The 20,186-nt window shown below is 37.7% G+C and overlaps 2 long non-coding RNA genes across 2 annotated transcripts in view; both read left to right on the top strand.

Annotated features, from left to right (window-relative positions):
- LOC135408651 (uncharacterized) overlaps positions 1-20,186 on the top strand; it is a 123,306-nt gene that overhangs the window by 46,981 nt on the left and 56,139 nt on the right. The window lies entirely within an intron of this gene.
- LOC135408655 (uncharacterized) overlaps positions 11,123-20,186 on the top strand; it is a 50,790-nt gene continuing 41,726 nt past the window's right edge. The window contains exon 1 of the long non-coding RNA XR_010427764.1: positions 11,123-11,139. This is a non-coding gene — a long non-coding RNA (uncharacterized LOC135408655). The remainder of the gene's footprint in view (positions 11,140-20,186) is intronic.

The raw sequence follows: 20,186 nt of genomic DNA, 5'->3' as shown, positions 1-20,186 counted from the left end.
TCCATGACTACATTGGTACAAAGTATTGCTTACTGGCATCTATTCCCCTATTTTTAAATTAAAATTTAATTAAATAACCTCAGAAATTCTATTTCTGGTTTCTCTCCACCTATTAAGCTTGCTTAAAAGTTAGGTAAATGTAGCTGTGGGAAACACTATTACAGGTACTTTGTTGGCAAGATCAATTTACTAGAAACTGTCCAAGGCTGAATGGTCAATTTTATTTTTTTTTAAAGATCTATTAATCTTTTTTTTTTCTTCTTTTTTTATATTGATAAACAAAGAGTAGAAAAAACATCAACTTGCAATGCTTTTTTTTAATAATGGATGAAGAGTGAGCTAGGAATGTTGGAGTATATAACCTATCAACTGGTGGTTAATCAATGAATATCTTGTAGCCAAGTTTATTTTGTTTGCTCCACAAACCTGTAGGAGATGATGCTGTCAGAGACTGAAATGTTTGATGATTTATGCATTCTAGGAGACTTTTGCAGGCTTTTGACTTGCATTATACCTCTGATGAGCAATCCGGCCCCTCCCTCCAGTGCTGAAGGTGTGAAGCCCTGAAAAGGCAAGAGCTGAGCTTGCAGGCTTTTGACCTTTGATGAGCAATTGAAGGGGCAGGACCTCTGATGGCCCATAGGAGCCCATCCCCACCCCTGGCAGTCGGGAAAAGGGCGGGAACCAGGGCAGACACAGCAGCTCTTGTGCAGGGCCCAAGGAGAGATCGGAGGCTTGAGGCATGGCCCGTGGCACTGACCATGGATATAATAATTCATAACTTGTTGGAGTGTGGGGGCTTCCCTCCTTCACCTCCGGCGGATCAAGGCCACCACTTCAAGTGACAGACATGGAAGTTGCAACTACTAAGTTTCATCGCTGGACCCCGTGGGCGGTGACTATATACATCTGTCCACTCTCAGCTTTTCTTTCCCTTACTCTCCCTTGCTCTTATCCTGCCTTTCTCTCCCCTATGCATTTTCTTCCCCCCCCAAAGGTTATCTCTGTGTCACACTGTTGTATGACAGTACCCAAACTGCTAGCATGCCTGTTGATACAGAATTGTTAAAATAAACCTTGCCAGTATATGTTTTCAGACACCGATTATCCAGTGTCGTTTCACTCTAATCCACCCCAAGGGAATTATTGATAAAAACATGGGTTACCCCTCTCCCTTTTTCTGGGGCGGGTTGTAACAGATGCCTACTAAATTTTTCAGAAAGGAAAAATTTAAGTTGGACAACTTAGTGGCTAGGATGTTTTTTTTCAAATCCATCTTCAGCTAGACCTTCCTTAATGGCATGTTGGGACCTCCAACCATCTTCCCTGTAGTTTGTGTAATGCCTCTGTTTTACTCTGGAATTTCAGAACGAGAAAGACTTGTCTCTGAATTAACCAAATTAAAAATTATTTAGGAATTAATGCTTTAGCAAACGTTTTATTATGATTGAAGCCCAAATAAATTTACAACTTAGTGTTTCTTTAGTCATGTTTTTAGATAAAAGGTAATGCACTCAATAGAAGTTGAAATCATGAGGCTGCTCTTAAGCTTTGTACCTGCAGAAACTCAGTTGACTGGGGGTGTGGAGAGTGGATGGGAATGGAAAAATGGTGTGATGCAAAAAGGTAACAAAAGAAAATCTCTGATGTGCCAGTCATGGTGCCAGCTCAAAAAAAAGAAACAGCTTTAGTTGTCAAGTTGCTTTTCAATGCAAAGTTCAAACATTGGAGATAGCTGATAAAAATGGCTAAAACCCAATTATACAAGAGAAAATGGAGAAGTCATATTTGGCTGGCACTGAGAGTTTCATGCAGGTCAGTGCTCTGACCTTTCCAGTTTCCAGTGAACATCAGCAACCTAGATGTGGGAAATAAACTAATTGAATTTGCTGATGCCACCAAATAAAAAATTGAGGTCACTGCTGAACAGCAGGTAAAATTCAAAACTAATTTAGGTCTGCTGTTTAAGGGGTCTTAAAGAAAACAAATGAAATTGTGTGTCTACAAGTGGAATGCAATACACATTTAGCTTCAAAATAAATTCATGAATACGAATTAACGGGATTGAACTAGAGTGGGAGAAAATTGAAAATGACTTTGGAGTAATAGCTCATGCACAGTGCTGTCAGGCCATATGACAGGGTGGTGGTAAGCCTTGGAATGTCAAAGAGAAGATCTCTTAAACTTCTTTAGCATTTAAATAAGAGCATCAAGAGAATGAGTAAGATGCAGCACAGTGCAATGGTGACTAACCTTTCCTTCCTTGTCTGCTGGAAAGACTCTGTGAGCAGGACGTTGTCTAAGAACCTAAAGAATAAAGGAAAACCACCCTAGATATTCATTACTGGGGAAAAAGGAAAACCCCTGTATTTAATACACGGAGTTATGTGGAGGACAGTTCCTCCATGAGTCACTATTGGAGACACTCATGGAGGGACGGAGTGAAATTTATTCTCCCATTTATAAAGGTCCTAAACCGTGGAAACTGATTGCTTTAATTGAAGCCATCATCATTCTGCTCATACAGAAACCCTAGATTTTCAGTAATTTTCTATGAACAGTCATCTGAAAAATATTCTGTTTCTTGGAGACCTGAATGCTGCAGCACATCTGGTTTTATGCACCTAATATTTCCTTTATCTGCATTTTGTTGTGCAGTATCACAGCAGAGCAGAACTCTTGAGTTGAGTTCTGTTCTAAACAAGAGAAAACAACGTTCCTCTGCTCCTACTGCACTCTGACAACCTGTTTCTGTCAGAGCATGGCATGGCACGGCACTGGCACTTCTTAATATATGGTTGCTTGATTTGGGGGATTTTTTTGCAATAATGTGCTACAGTTTATAAAATTCACAAAACTTCTTTGGTTGCCTATCACTATGCCTTGCTCTCCTCATCAACACAATGACCTTTGCCATTGAATTAATTTTCATGTTAAAAGTAATTTAGATTTTTGCCCCTACTGCTTCAATTAGAAAGTTTTACCAGAATATAATTTCTCTAGGAGCTAGAAGTTTTCTTCAAGTGCTAGTGCAATTCTGGTAGCTTATTCTATTGTCAGAAATGTCTCAAGCTTATCTATTAAGTCAAACATTTATTTCTTCTTTTCCTTTCTATTTGCTTGTCCAGTGATATTTGCTTTAGTGCCTTTATCATCACAGCAGATACAAACTGCTCCCTTAACCTTCGTTATGGGAGTAAAGTTATAGGAGTAACTCCCTTATGGGAGTAAAAGAGAGATTAAATCTCCTTTCCACTCTGTTTCTTTGCACCTTTCTGGTTTCTTCTGTGAGCATGAGAGGTTGGGTGGCTGGAACTTCAGGCACTGCTGCAGGTGGGGTTCCCCAGTGTATTGTGCAACAGGCAATTTCTTTTCCTATCTCTGAGATAACCATGAGATAGTTGACAAGATGTCATTTGTTTGTCATCACTGCAGCAGATCAAACACTACAGGAAGAGCTGTGAAATGCTGAATCTTTTTCCATTTGACAAGTTACTGCTGTTTTGCTGAAGTTTGTGGTGACATCATGACCTTAAATAATTCTGTTTCAGTCCTTGTGATAATCCTGTCTGTTGTGTGCAATGTTGATCACGCAGCTTCATCTCACAAAATGCTTCTTGTTTTGGTGCCCAGGTCCCATGTTAGTGGAAAAATTAAAAAATACAATCTCTCCATCTCTCTCTCTGATGTTCACCACCTCTTACAGGTCTGGAATTCCTGGTATTCAGCATACAGGGTTTCTGAGCTTCCTGTATTTCTGGGGCAGATTTGCATCAATGGTTTAGGCTTACCAAGGATCACTTTTCCATGTGGTCTGCAAGCATTAAGACACAGTGGCTGTCTTTTGCCATTGTATCATAAAGAAGGAGGATGCAGGTCACTGAGCTTTAAGAAAGGAGGGAACTGATATCTATCATATCCTGTAGTACCTGCCAGCAATGCACTTTACAAACTGTCAGATTCAAAGATTATGTGGTGTTGTGAGAGGTAGCTGTGAATTTTCAGCATTGTTGTTTCCATGCAGAGCTTCAGAAGTATTTCAGTTGGAGCTTTTAGCAGAAGAAATATCACCGGCTGTACATCTTGTTCCTCACATCCCCAAATTTTCTTAATCTGAACAGTTTAAACTCAGATTGTGTATGCAATGTTCATCTCTTACCACAGTGAATGGAATCAAATGTTTGTGTTGCTGATGAACAACTCAGACGTGGCTGTTTTGAAATAAATTCTGTGGATCAAAGACATATAGAATAAGTAACAGGCTCTTAAACTCTGGTAATTCGTTAGCCCTTTGGGGTATGGTAGGGCTAATGAATTAACTGCCAGTAATTACCTTTGGCAAGCACAAAAGATTGGAGATGTTGTTCCGAAGTCTCACAGTTGAACCTTGGCTCCAGTCAGTGGCTCAGGGTCTTCTGTTTAATATGCGTCAGAATTGTCGCTGGGTATCTGTCGAAGGGGTCCCGGTCCAAGGGGGGAAGAAGACACACAACACACACGAGGATGGTGAGACAAAGGGATGTCTGCCTGCTCAACGCAGCAAGCAGCTTTTTTATTCAGTTCTCCCACCTCTACTTTCTCATACACAACACAAACATATTCTTACAACAACATCCAGGAATGCAGCACCTGCACTTAGCCACACAGCTCAAGGCTGTGTCCATGGGAACTATCTAATAGCTCCACTGCTCTCATGGGAAATGGCCCAACACTCTGCAACACTCCAAATCCTTCAAACTTCATTTGTGGGGCTGTGACTTTACCCCACACAGAATAATACATTACATTTTGGAAGCCTTTGCAGAATATCCTTTCCAGCTCTTAATTGCTTGTTTTATTTTAACCCCAGCTATGGAAAGGGTTTCATTGCTATTTCCTGAAACTACCTTAGGTTTCACCATTGTTTACATGATAGTTTAACCTTTACTTGAATTTTAAATGCCAGTGGTTCCATCTGACATGATCTCCAATGGCAATCTTTAAAGCGCAGTCTAGTCTTGCAGATATGAGGAAAAATTCTAATTTATAAACAAGAAAGTGTCTTTTGGTCATATAGGAGAATGAAAGTCAGTTATGTAGAGGAAGTAATTAAACTCAGCATGTCAGAGAAAATCTAGTTGCTCTCTGTCTGGTCTTTGCCAAAAATATTTCTCTTTATGATGCTTACTTGCTCTTTCCCCTCCATCTCCAGGTATTTCTATTTAGAGAGGCAAATCCGGAGGCTGACTGGCTTTTCCATCTCCAGAGTGAACAGTAAATTAATCCAAGTTTGTGTGTAACATGATAAGAGCCATTCACCAGCTATCTCTGATACATGATTTGTAAAATTAACTGTTCAGTCATATTTTATGAACTTTTACTTTGGACATTTGTCATGTTTATCCATAATAAGGGAATAATAGTAGGGAAGGCCTATCTTTCTACTCCTGTCCCATCTTCTCTATGCTCATTTGCAGTTGTGAACTGGGGAAACCCTCTCCTGGAGAAATGAGGGAGAGTTGCAGCAGGTACTGTGAAGCGAAATGAAACCAGAAACATCTTGCTCCTTTAGAAATAAAAAATTCAAACCCACCTAGGAGATGTAAAACCTAGGATGGAAAACCTAGAATGCTAGTTGCTATTGAGGGATTAAAGGCTTAAGAATCTTTCCTGTTGAATCAGTACATGGCATAGACATATGATTATAAAACAATCTAGGTAAAGCTGCTTTGATCTGTAACGAACTCTGGGATTATTTTACACGTGCCTTTCAATTTCTGCATCCTCCATTACCTCACTAATATATTATATAGATGTATTCAGTAATTTTGTTGACATAGTAAACCTGACCAAGATTGAGATGGGTAATGCAACACCCTCTACCTGTGCAGCCCTTCCTCTGCCCCAGGGCACAAGGAATTAGTGGATTCTCTATTTATATTATTCTTCGAGATACTTTGTGAGTTTGAAATGGACTGCTGGGTCAGCAAACTATGAGCCTGCAATAATACTTCCACGTAGAAGAGTATTAACTTTTCCAGGAATCTAAGAGTTGGTATTTTTTTCATTAAAACTACTTGGTTTGCTCTCTTTGACTGCTGACACTGCAGTGTTTACTCTATCCATTAAGTACAAGGGGAAGCTCAGCTGGTGTTTGTTAATATAATAAAGGGAAATAGTGCAACTATCCCTATCCATCACTCCTCCTCCTGGGACGGATCCACTAAGCATGAGTTTTATGAGTGATAATTTCTCTCTTGCAGGTAATTGTGTTCTAAAGTACCACTCACATGTAAGTTCCTGTAGTTCTTTTTCTGTGGATTATTATTCTTTTTTCTTAAGTGAAGTGTGCCATGCCCAGAGGTGTGAAATATGCAGTATGAAAGCAAATTAATGCTTAAACTGAGTGTTAAGATTAAAGTACCTCTTGCATTATGAACTGTTTTTTAATTCACCTCGGAACAGCTGCAAATGTAGTTTTACACAAATGCATTTGTTTTTTGCTGTAGAGCCAGTAAAAGTAATTTCATTCCAAATGTTCTTGGGCTACTATTAGGGAATGCTGCTTGCAAAGAATACTTTGAAGTACTAATAAAAAAAATGAGAGATGATAGTTTAAAGGATTAGATTGTGTGTGTGTTTATAGGTATTAATTCAGATTTGCTGCTGGGTGTAAATGTATTCCTTGCTAACCTTATGAGAACTGCATAAATTCCCTTTAAAATACATGGGCATTGCAAGATGAAAGATGTTTGCTGCTCAATATTTCCTTCTTGGAGAAGGTTCAGAACCTTTCAGTCAGAGTGGAATTTCTCAGGACTGTGTCCTATGCCTGTGCATAAACAGGGACACTTGGAGCCAGCAAAAATTCTACATCTGTATCTTAAGTGCAAAATATGTCCTTAGTGTTTGGGTTTTTCATTTGACCTACATAACTCTGAATTCTGAGATTCTAGACTGACATTTTTTGAGATAAAACCTGCCTTTTGTCTATAATAATGATCCAAGGCTTGTTCTCCATGAAGTTGCTTACACTGTCTCTATGACCTAAATGTCTACCTCGTATTAGCCTTATTAGCCACCAGTGTGCTTGTAACAAATATGGATAGAGCCTTTCCCAAATCTTCGTTCACGAAGCCTAGCTATGATGACCTAAATAGAGGCTCTGCAGATGGTCTCAAATCTGTGAGCTCACCCACACCCCTGCCCTGAGAAAATTGCTTAAAAACAATTGAAATAATTCTATGTGTTCAGTTCATGAGGAATTATGGAGTGGGGGAACCACATATAAGTGTATTCTATACATATAGTGTATACAATATAAGTGTATTCTATACATATAGAATACATATATGTATTCTATACATATAAGTGTATTCTATACTATTCTATTCTATTTTAGCTTTAACAGCTCATTTGGTTGGATTTTAGTTTTATTTTTCTTTATACTCGTCACTTTTTAAACTTTCTTCTGGCACTTTGTTCAATTGCTACTTTATACACACCAATTTATATATTAAGAAATTTTACATTCTTTGTCCAATTTCTGTGAGCAAATAAATGCTGTTGAGTTGATGCTTAAACCATTCTGGATGAGGCATTTGTCAAAGCTTTAATTATTTCAAGAATAACCTCTTTTGGCTCCATACACTCCAAAAGGCAAAGAGAGCTTGGGAAAAGCAGCTGTTTTTTCTCTTATATACCTCAAGATATAAGGGTAACAAAACTCAGCCTCAGTAGAAATCCTGTTTCTGAGGTCCAAGATAAAACCATGGGCAACAGAGTAGCTGTTAGTTTTGTATAGTGGTTGTTGTATAGTTTATTCTGTGAAAGCTGCACTGTTGCTGCTCCTCAGAAGTTTTCCAGGAGTTTCTTTGAAATTTTCTGTATTTCGTTCCTGCTATTTTTATCACTGATAATTGTGTAAAAGGCTACTAACAGGTTACACATGGCAGTTGCCTTTTTTTTTTTTTTTTAGGAATCTAGGGGTTTTATCCACTAAAAATGCTACATATGAATTTCCCCCCCTTTTTTTTCTCCAGTCTTATACGTGATATCTTTTATTTCAAATGCAGCTGAGCATGATCTTTTATTTTGAATCTACTCTGAGGAAGAATTTACTTTTAACAGGTCTAGCAAAGAAAATGATGAGGCATTCATTCAGCAAGCAGAGTATAAAATAGACATATTTCAACTCAAACCATTCTTTTTCAAGTCCAGTGTCAAAATTGAAACAGTGGTTTCTCTTACAGCAACCCATGTTTTCTTTTGCAGTCATAAATACCATTGCTTTGGAACCTTTTCAATTCTCCAACTCCATAAAAATGAAGAAAGGGGACAAGAGAAGAATTTTCCATTTAAACTGGTGTTGTATTCATAAAACAAATATGAATTGTAGTGCTCCTGGGTTATCTTATCAGTAATGTATCTCCTTCACACATTACAAAGCTCAAAAATATTTTAACTGTGTTCAAATAGATGTGAAAATGTTTCTAGATAAACAGAAAGGCCAATGTCAAATGTCCTCCTGCAGGTTGTAAATAATGAGTGAAAACATTATTTGCAAAATAAATATACAAAGTATGTAAAGTTTTCTCCTTGGCCTGTTTGAGGTGTTACCAAGAAAAATCAGAAATACTTACCAGGGAAAGTTATTTGATGTAACTGATGTTATTAAAACTTCAAGAATTCTTCTGATAACAATTATTCAAGTACTGGGGGATATGTAGTTTTTAAAATGTGGTATGGAGTAGGGTTTTTAGGAATGGTACTCTATTTTCAAGGGAATTTTGAGTTGTTGGTAGTTCTCCTGAAAAGAAACCAGTCAAACTGGATAGTACCAAGCCTTTGTAGGTCTAGACTGAAAAATTGTCTGAATATCTGTCAAAAATATGGTGGGTCTGTGTGTTAAGACATAGCAGTTATCTGCCCCTGGTGGAGTTCTCTAAGCAAGGTATCCAGTACATGATATTAGTGATGTTGTGTGATTAAAATTTAGTAACTCTAGATTTGCTTTGTTCTCTGAAAAAAATATAAACCTGATGAAGAAAGTTGGTAGGGCAAAATAATGTCTGCTTCAGGTTTTCTATAGTATTATGAATAGAATTATCTGCCTATAATTTTAGAATTGAACTGATGACACCAATTTAGTTCACTAGTCTAAATCAAATTCTTTCTCTGAAACACAAAAACAGTTTTTCAAAACAAAGATCAATCCAGATAGGTTAACTTTGTGTAAAATTCCACTTCAGAATCTTTCAGAATGTTTCATTGGTTCTTCCATTAAAATAAATAATACTGGTTTACAATTACACAGTTGCCTCTTCAGTTCAAAATAATCCTTTTGTTAAGAAGCATCTATTGGAATTACTAAAGAGGAATTTTAATTTAAGAAGATGCAGTTATTTAACCTATTTGCCTTGTGATCAGCCCTCCAAAGTCAAAGAGGCGAAAACAAAGGCCTGGGGATAGTGTATTTTTCTTCTTCCTTTAAAAATGTTTCAATTCTTTAGATACAATTTTGGTGTCTGTCAAAAGTCTTACAGGCAATGAACGTGATAAAAAATATATTTTTTTCCTATCTATATCCATTTTACCTCACTCTCAATTTGACTTAAGAATCAGCATGTCTAAAAAAACTGTGAAGGCACATATTTAAGTGTGGGCTGGTGACCCAGTGTCACCAGCTTTGCTCTGTTCTTCACTGGGATTCCAGGAAGCTGCTGTTTAATTAGGATGCTGGCTACAGAGTGAATCATAAATTAAGCTAATTCATTTCTGCAATGGTTTAAATTTCATGGAGTTTAAGGTTCTGCAAACCTTTCAGACTGTTTTTCAGATCTGAGAATTATTAAAGTAGTCTTTAAGCTTATGTTGGCTTTTTGTTTGTTGTTTGTGTGGGTTTTTTTCCTTTAATTCTTCCTTGGAATTAAAGCAGCTGTGAAGATGGATTTATATGCAGAAGGTGAGAATGACACACATGAGTGACCTTCCCTATATCAGAGAGATACTGTGGCTCATATTTGTTGCTGTCCCTCCAAAGGAACCTTAGACAAATTGCTGGGAACTCTTATTTCCAGACTGAAAATCAAGGGTCTGGTGCCATCTCTGCTCCCAGCATATCAAGCCTACCCTGCCCTGATGGTGGTGTGATCCTGTCACATCCTGCAAGCACAGAGAAATCGTTAGGAAAAGCAGACTGATTTAAGCCCAAAAGAGGATGAAATTAAGTCTATTTTCCCCCACCATAGTATGAATCCATCAATTCTTCCTTACCTATAAATTTATTTATACAATGACTAAAAACATGTGTTTCCAGGTGGTGAGCAGACTCATCTGTTTCCAATAAAAATATTCACAGGACTATTTGTCATGATAATATTCTGTGTCTTGTCACAACTGAGAGCTGCTAAGCTGAAGTTCTAGTTAGCTGTTAGACTCGTTCTTAGTAGGCAACTTCCTAGATGAAGGATCCAGGTCACTGCTTCTCAGTAACCCCACACTGGATGAAATGCATAGCTGGGCTATTTAAATGATGGGAATTGTTCTGTCTGTCAGTGATTTACAAGCCTGAAACAGTTGTCTGTCAACATAAATTTCCCAGAGTGAAAGTCTTTAATCTCTGTGCTTTTCCTCCACCACCTTTAAGCATTGAGGTCTATGGCCATACTTTTTATGCTTTTCAGTGTATTAACCTTCCCCTGTTCTTAATCTATCAGCAAATGGACTATAACTTCTGATAGGTGATGTACCTTACCTAGTACTTACTCATTAACTAATTTTATTTTCTTTTAATTATTTTTTTTCTTGATACTAATTTCTTTTTGTATGTACCATGCTCTTGTGACAATAATAAAGCTCTTTTACAGCTGGAGGAAATGTGAGGCACAGTTACCACGTTGCCTCTCTGTGAGAACACTTTGGGAAAAAGTATCTGGCTTATCTTTGAACCCTAAGATAGACTCCATTTCTTGTTTTGCTCCATGACAAGGAAGAAAACTTTTATTTAGGATTTTTGCCAACAGTTGGCTATTCAAAAGCAGAACTCCTGTGTGTCTGCCATGTGGGAGAGTTGCACTCCTGTGCACAACTTCTTTTTTTACTTGGTGTTAAGAGCTACACAAGCACAGATTTCCCTGGGTAAGAACCAAAACTAGAGAGGTGAAACTATCAGTTGGAGCAGTAACTACAGCCATGAGGTAGAAGGCATGATTGTCAGTCAGCAGTAGCTCTCTAATTACCAGGACTTCAATAAACTTGAGATAAATAACCTTGTGCTTCTGTAAGTTTATTCTGTCTTTTGTAAGGATAATAAAGGTGGTCAAATAATGATGTCCTTAACAACAGAGCTGGAGTACAAGAAGGTTGGCTTATTTGCCCAGAAGTTATTCAGATGAAAATGGTGAAGCGTAAGAGGTACTGATTGCAAATATATACACAGCCTTTGAACAGCTTTACATTTCAGTTCATCTGTAGGGTAAGAAACTTGGAAGATGCCAATGCTCTAGAAGTCAGTCCCCTGGCTGAACAGTGCTCTGAACAAAATAAAAAATAGCTTTTTCAGAAAGGATGTGCAAAACCATGTCTGTCAGTCTTTAAAGCATCTGTTAACCTGAGTAGCCCAAGTTCAGAGATGATGTAAAAATACAGCCTTTAACTGTTAAGGTACGAAGCAAAAGGATGAATGGCTTTGTAAAGATCTGTTCATACTTAGAAGATGATTTCAGTATGTCCTTATAAAAGTGCAAATGTATTCCCATATGGCAGCAGAAATTGCCTGTGCCCTGAGAAGTCTCCAAGCCTGCAAGTTCAAGCAAGCACAAGTTCTGTGACCTCAAAGGAGCAACTTTACTATCAAATCAAAAGTTTGAATCAGCTTGACCATAGAATAAAAACAGTTTACTGAGTCTTCTTTATTTCATCAGTGTGTGCTGTTTCTCAATTAATAAACTGAGATAGAAAGAAATATATTTAAGATAAGGCGCTTGCTATGATCAACATGCCATGTTGATCTTAGACATTGACATTAGCTCAAATTAAGTTCCAAAAATCAAAGTCATCATCTCCTGAAAGCATGTTTTAGCCTGCAGCATTCAATCCTGCAAGAGGTCACACGGAGAAAAGTTACTCAATTTTTCAAGGGCTGATAAAATTATGATCACTGATAATGCTTCTTGTTAGGTGAGATAAAATCAGATCTTGTGCTTTGGGATAAACTGAGTTTGAAATTCAATCCTGATAACCAGAGAGCTCACTGTGAGGCTCTGTGGGACTAACTGTGGGGTCTTAAGAGGTACAATATTTTTCTCTAGTTTTGTTGCTTGTATTTGATACTATTTATAAGGACTGGCAGCTCTTTAAGTGCCTCACCACTTGTATCTGTGACTTCAATTTGTGGTATGAATTAATCATTAGTGACAAATATATTTTACTCTATCATACATGGATATACCACTTGAAAATTCCAGTCACCCTCAGAAGTGGTTGGTTATTCCAGTGCAGGTTTTTCCTCCTTTTGTTTGTTATTTTGGGGTTTGTTTGTTTATTATTTTGGGGTTTGTTTTGTTTGCTTGTTTTTCTCAGCTTGTTTTACTTCAGCTTTCTGTGGATACCAACAATCATGTCTCCAAACATTCTTCACTGTCAACAAACTGCCATGGTTATTGAGAAATGAAGTGTTGAAAACAAGGGATGTGCATTGCAGGGTTTGAGACAGGGATCCTGATCTTAGAAATCAAACTTTAATTAGGCCAACTATGGAGGAATCCAGCTGGTCCCGGACTTCTCTGTAAAATGGATATAACACAGATACCTCTATATCCCTCAGACAGCTGGGGAAGGAAGTGAGAAGAAGGAAGCTGGAACTGCAAGGCCGGACTTCCTGAACTTTTGCAATATCATCATGATCCTGCAGGAGCCAAGTCACTAGGACTTTGCAGATGCTGAATCATCATGAGTGTGCTATGAGGCAGCCAGTCGTGATGTATGTTTATGTAGAATCACCAATGGTGGTATAACATGTATGTTATGTATTTTGTTGCAATAAAGGTCCTGTCCTATTCTTCTGGAAGTAGACCTTGGCTCCTACTGACAATGTTTTAATAAAGAATTCTAATTTGAAAACATTCAAAAACTTTCTAAAATATAGTCTGCTTGTTTTAAAAGTTCTGATTTCAAAGAGCAAGTATTTTGAACATTTTTCTTGATGAATTTTGCCAACAAAAATTTTACTCCTCACAAATGTAATGCCTTTTGCAATGAAACATTCACACTTTCTCTCTCCACCACCCACTTTATATGGTGAGAGAACTACACCAATAAGTTGCATCAAATCATGACAAGTCTATATCTGAATACAGAATAGTACTTTTCAGACAGAATTTTTTCAGGTGCATAGTTTAATTATGCATTTGGGCCTCTCAAAGTGATTATTGACAAGATTTTATGATTGATAGTTGCTGCTTTGAGGTTTGTTGATTAGCTGTGATGGGTTGAGCAAGTCATGTGAGAAGTTTTGTTTGTTCCTTGATCAGATGACTGCTCAAGTACTTCTAAAAAATACTGAATCATCGGTCTTTGAAATTAGCTTTCACAGATTTGTGCCAGCAGATACAAATTTATCACAGGGGCCAAAAGAGCTATTTCTTCCATTAATGCCTGGAGAGGAAGGGACTCTCATGGCTTTGTGATTAATTTCATGGCTTCTTCTACTCCTGGTCAGAAAAGCATAGTTGCTCAAATGCTGTTATGAGTAAACAGAAACCCATGTTTGAGATTTATTAGGATGACTTAGTGAAAATAGTGAAATTATTGTTAACAACAATGGTTGTACTGGCTCAGCTGGTAAATATGAATGTGAGGCACATTTCTTGTATTTACAACATATGGACTTCCATTGCATTTTCAGATGTAAATAAGTATGACTTTGATGTGTAATTCTTCATAGACTTTAAGTTCTGACAGCCAGAGCTGAGAAGTTTTTCAGCTACAGTTTTATTTCTTGTCTCTCACAGTTTTAAAATATTTTTGAGAAAGTGTTAATATTCTCTTCCCCTTGCCCCCTTTGAAAGCATGGACAAAATAAGGCTTAGTGTAGAGGATCAGGGTTTTGTTTTGTTTTTTAATATAAGATTTGATCTCTATTAATTCAAGCAGTGAGCAACCATTGGATCTTGCCTGTTATCTTCTCATGCAGATAATCTAATTCATCTGAAGCAGCTAAAAAGCACCAGGTTCAGAATGAAAAATAATCACTAACTGTGGCTATTAAATCTGTGAAACTCTTTGCCTCGTGATGTTTTCAGTGCTAAAGTTTCACATGAATTTAAGGAGAGACTAGACAAATTCATAACAAAAAAAATCCTCTAATATCAATGAAAAATGCCTAACCACAAATTGGTGGAGAAGTATTTTAAAGAAATATTGATATGTATTTTGCCCTTTCCTTAAGTCTTTTAGTATCCACTTTTGGCTACTGTCAAATGCAGGATATTGGGATAGTGGACTTGGTTTTACACACTAGTGCTGCTCTTGTAATCCATCAAGACTGCAGCCTGCTTTTTTTGTAGGCTATATTAAAAATATTGTGGTCTTGCAACCAGAAACTTTACTTCAGGGAAGAAAAAAAAAAGTAGAGTTCCACTCTTTAAACATGCCGATATTGATTTTGTTTGTGTGCTTTTATTGTTCCTGCTTATTCCATAATAACCACGTTTTAATTTATTCCTTGTAGCTGCTATGTTGGGCATTTCCCAAAATGACCATTTTCAGTTGTCTCCAAATGCTTATAAATCAAACATATATTTTTATAGTATTCTTCAGGTTCTACTTTTTCTCCAGTATAATTGTAAATACAGGATAGTCTTTGTAATATTGTTTTCTTTCAATGGTAAAATGGAAGAAGTCCAAAATTGATTTGGGATTTTTTTTTTAATGGGGTGATCTACATTGTTTTTGTGGGGTTTGGTTTGACCAAAAAAATTGAAAAAAAATATATGTATAAATTTCCACTCAGCTCACATCTCTTGAACACCTATTCAATGTTGGCCCATGCAGGAAAAAACAGAATGAATTATGCATAAATATTAAAAATATCTACAGGGTTTTCATGACCTATACATGATATGTTTAGCCAAGTATTTTGCTTTTAAAGGCTTTCTGATAGGAATTATCCAGAAATCTAAATAAAGAAGTAAATTAAGAAGGTTGTGCCTTTCCCTTGGAAACACTGTTTGCTGAACAGAAACATTCCTGCTATCAGGGAAGTTGGCACATAATGTTTAAGTAGCAGCTTAATGATAATAAAAATGGACTATTAAAGGAGCGGATTTTCAACTAAACCACAGTATTTCACTCAGTTTTATGAGTTTTATACCCTTCCCCTGGCCTCTTTCTATCTTTGTAACTGGAAGGTGCCACAGTGTGGGTGCTTTGTTCCCCCTCTACCCCAAATCTGGCCCTAAACATCAATCTCCTGTGGGTGAAATGTCTGCCTTGAGCTCTGGGAAATTAAAAAATAGGCCTCCCTGCTGAAGACTCGGAAAGATTTTTTAAGTTACAGGAATGTCTCTCCTCTGAAAGTTTACAGCCAGATTGACAGGAGAAAAAAATGCAGTGCGGTTTTGCTCACTTGTGCCTGCCTGATGCTCTTGCTAAAAAAGTTGTTTTTCCCTCCTTACAGACCCTAGCAATCAGTGAGACCTATACTCTAATTTTTGGCAACTAAACACTGTATTTTCTTTGAGTTTGCTGCAGTGATGTAAGGCTTTATCTCATAAATAATGCATGGGTTTAGCTCAATTATTTGCTATATCGTTGCCAACATACTTTAGGAGTTGTAATTTATATATATGTTTTAAATAAAGTCTTTGAAAGCAGCCATTAAGTTTTAGCATTTGCCTTTAGCATGAACGGTTGGGAGGTTTATATCAGAAGCTGCAATTCATGTGTTATAAAGACTTATTTAATAACCTTACAGGGCCTTTCTCTTTCCTGGGAACTGCATAATATAACTTGGATGCAGAAAACAGCAGAATCTGCTTTGACTTAAAAAAAGGCATGCACAATACCCATGCTGCAAATTTTATCCAAAAAAGATATTAAAATTTTTCTGTTGTATTTACAAGCAAAACAACCACCATCAGAAGGGAAAGCGTTGTGCTGAATACTGTATGTAGAATAATTTTTTTCCCCTGAGATGATCTTGCAAAAATCATCCTTGAAAAAGAGGCAACTGCCTGACCCAGAATGAGTGGGACTGAGTCCACTGTTAGCAAATTTGCAGATGATACCAAGTTGGGGGGGGGAGTGTCAATATGCTGGAGCATAGGAGGGCTCTTCAGAGGGACCTGGACAGGCTGGAGAGTTGGGCTGATTCCAACAGTAAGACATTTAACAAGGCCAGGTACCGGGTCCTGCACTTTGGTCACAACAACCCCCTACAGCACTACAGGCTGGGGACAGAGTGGCTGGAGAGCAGCCAGGAAGGAAGGGACCTGGGAGTTTGGATTGACAGGAAGCTGAACATGAGCCAGAGTGTGCCCAGGTGGCCAAGAAGGCCAATGGACCCTGGCCTGTACCAGGAATAGTGTGGCAGCAGGACCAGGGAAATGACTGTCGTACTCGGCACTGGTGAGGCCACCCCTTGAGTGCTGTGTCCAGCTCTGGGCTCCTCAGTTCAGGAAGGACATGGAGGTGCTGGAGCAGGTACAGAGAAGGGCAAGGAGGCTGGTGAAGGGTCTGGAGCACAAGTGGTGTGAGGAGAGGCTGAGGGAGCTGGGGTTGTTTAGCCTGGAGAGGAGGAGGCTCAGGGGAGACCTCCTCACTCTCTACAACTCCCTGACAGGAGGGGGGAGCCAGGTGGGGTGTCAGGCTCTTCTCCCAGGCAAACAGCAGTAGGACAAGAGGGCGTGGTCTTAAGCTGCACAAGGGGAGGTTTAGGTTGGACATTAGGAAGAAGTTCTTTACAGAGAGAGTGATCAGACATTGGAATGGGCTGCCTAAAGAGGTGGCCCCTGGAGGTGTTTAAGAAGAGACTGGATGTGGCACTTAGGGCCATGGTGTGGGTGACAAGGTGGTGTTGGGACAAAGGTTGGACTAGCTGATCTCAGAGGTCTTTTCCAACCTGGTTGATTCTGTGATTCTGTGAGTGTACAGAGGTCTAATGCCCCGACTGATTAAGGCAGATGTCAGAAAAGTTAGCCTGTGTGGCAAATGCTAAATTTGTATTGTATGAGACAAGTTTCTGCACTTCATGAACTTAAATTTGGGAGTTATAAGAAAGTGGCAGTGACAAGAAAATGGTAATTTTTCCAGCAAGGTTAGTTACAGACAACTTTCTAAAAGTTGAAAGAATCCCAGGGTGAATTTAGAATAACCTGGAAATTTTCCGCGAAGTTTTTTCTTACAAGTCCAAATTCTCTTCTAAGTTACTGCCAGTCTGAGACAGATCGCAGCATCTCTTGCACTCTTTCTTTACTTTGCAATGCAGGAAGTTAGAAAGTAGTTATTTTAGAATTTGAAGACTAGCCTTTATCTTCATATTATTATGTTATAATTTCAAAATGTTATACATTTTGAAAAATCTTTTTTGTTTCAGCCTTCTTTGGGAAGTCTGGAACTTTGCATGGAGCTTAGTTTAAGTTTCTCTGTTATGATTACTCAAGCAAAGTAAAGGTGAACTAAAAATCAAACCTGACATTCTGAATCTACATTTTGGCATCAAAAGAAATGGGTTTATTTATTGCATTTAATAGAACAACATAAATTGGAGTTTCTGAAAAATCTATTTATTTTTTCTTCAGATGTCAGAAAACAAAGTGAGATGGTTTCTGTCACCAAACTTCATGAATTTGTGTTTTTTTTTTCAGTATAGTCTCCTACACAAAGATGATGGTACAAACCAGAAGGGTAATAAAAAGCAATTTACTGTATTGTCCAAGTTGTTCTTCTCTGAGGAATTAAAGCACTCTCAAACTTTCCCCATCTATTTATATGATGCTATTTTAATTGCATGTCAGTGGCTTGGAAAAGGGTGGGTGACGAATTGCACCCACAGGAACTTTTGCACATAATTTTTTTGGACTTTCAATTTGATGCAGCTGACTCAGGGCAATAAACATGACATCTCTGGAAAATGAGTGTATTACAGTCAACTTGATGTCATGATTATTAATTTCCAATCAATCATGGGACTTTCTGTGACAAACTAAATTAAAAAATAATAATAATAACAATTAAAAAAAAAAAACCAGGCATTTGGTCTCATCACTCTTTTCTCACACAGCTTAGTATAGTGCAGTTTCGGGTGTTAAACAATCTGGGTAAAGATATTACAGGTATAATTATGGTTTATTGATCTCTTTATGAGAACGTAATATGTTGTAAAAGACAGTGTTTATTTGAGAAATGTTCTCAAGGGACAAGGAAACATCATGACTGAATGACAGGAATGATCTTTTTGAAAACAGAGAATAGTAAATAGTTATAGCAAAGGATAAGAAATCCGGGAATTTTTTAGCCTGTTCTCCTGGTTTATTATACTTTACAAGTCACTTGTGAAATACCTGCTACAAAATTTAGCCAAGTAGCCAATTTTGTAGGCTAACACACCTGCAGTCTGACCAGGCTTCAAATTAAATTCAACATATCTTCACTGGCAGTTGGAGTTGATAAAACAAAAGTGATTTATTTTTTTATGAGTCTCTGTAATCTTAGCTTTTTTTTTTTTTTTTTTTTTTTTACTTATTTTCTGTTAGGAAAAAAATAACTGAAGTTTTTCATGAAAAAAAATGTAGGGAAAAGAAAACCATTCTGGTCATCTAACTTCTGATTTAATCTGTTGAATAATTAGAAAAAAACCCTGACAGTGACTAGGATGAGGGATTTTTTAACAAAAAAAGTGCATTTTCTTTCTAGCTGCTCTATACATGTCAAAATTTTGAACAGTGCTTATGATGATAAAATAGCATTGGCATTGCTGATTCAGGACCTCTGCTTTTTCATATAAATATCCAAACTGTAATAAGTGAGCAATGATAAAATAATTTGCTCATCAAAATATATATATTGTATTTTCTGTATATTATAGCTAATGTTTGGTTGGGACTAGAGAGTTGTAAGCTGCGGAATAGTTAACTGCTGTATTATTATTATAAGTTGACTGTCCTGTAACTGGCAATTCCTTACCTAGTTGGCAAATATAGAGTATCTTGCTTTACTGAGCACGTATACCATATCCTGCTTTTCTAAAAATATTGTCTAAGTTACTCATTAGAAAAGAAGAAGAGAACGAGGATCAGAGGGTCAAGGATGGACATGATAGAGAAGAGCCAAGGAGAACATCTGGACCATCTGGACACCTTCCCATATTCAGCTCCAAGGACATTGGGCTAATTAAAGCTATTGAATGGAAAGTACTGATTGAAAGTCCCTGACAACCAAAATGGGCCTACAACAGAACCAACCAGGAGGAAGCCCGCAAACCCAAGCCCAATCAAGAGCTAACAAGTGACTATGGGAGGGGGAGTTGGAAAAGTATAAAAGTTGCTGTTTGTTTTTATTGGGCTTGTGGGCCGGTGGGGAGCAGGGGTCTCTCCAGGCCACCCAGCATGCTGATTTGCTTATCTGCACTTTATATAAATCTCACAATAAATTTTGCTGCTAAATTTTGATTTGGTTTATTTACCTATAACAAAACTTTTGGTTGCTGATTTGTATCTGACTCTTTTTGATGGCTGATCTTCATTTATACACCCCTCCTTAGAGGGAAGACGAAGATTAGGGAATTTTCACTTCTGGAATGAGTGAAGACCATATCAGTCAATGATCTTATGGTTTTTAGGCAGAAGCTTTGGATTGTTCATTTCTTATGCCACATTCAAACTCCGAACCTGGTGATAAAATTGTGAGCCTATTCATCTCAGAAGTGCTCATCTCAGGAGAGCTACCCAAGCAGTTTACTGTGTTTTCCCTGACAAGGCAAAACAACTGATATTTATGATTTCCCTACAAGTGATCCACAGCAGTCAGTTTTGAAGTACAATTAAAAAAAAATAATTCTCTACTTTCTTGGGTAGCCGGAAGGTGGGCTGAATGACTCTTGCTTTGTCTTTGTAGGGAGTGATCTCAGGAAAGGTGATTGACCTTTCTGATCCAATTATTAGATATCTGGTCAAACCTCAGCCAGATAAGCAAGCTCTAGACAGATA

Source organism: Pseudopipra pipra, chromosome 2 (assembly GCF_036250125.1).
Source record: "Pseudopipra pipra isolate bDixPip1 chromosome 2, bDixPip1.hap1, whole genome shotgun sequence".
NCBI lineage: Eukaryota > Metazoa > Chordata > Aves > Passeriformes > Pipridae > Pseudopipra > Pseudopipra pipra.
This window is presented reverse-complemented; position numbering and strand designations above follow the sequence as displayed.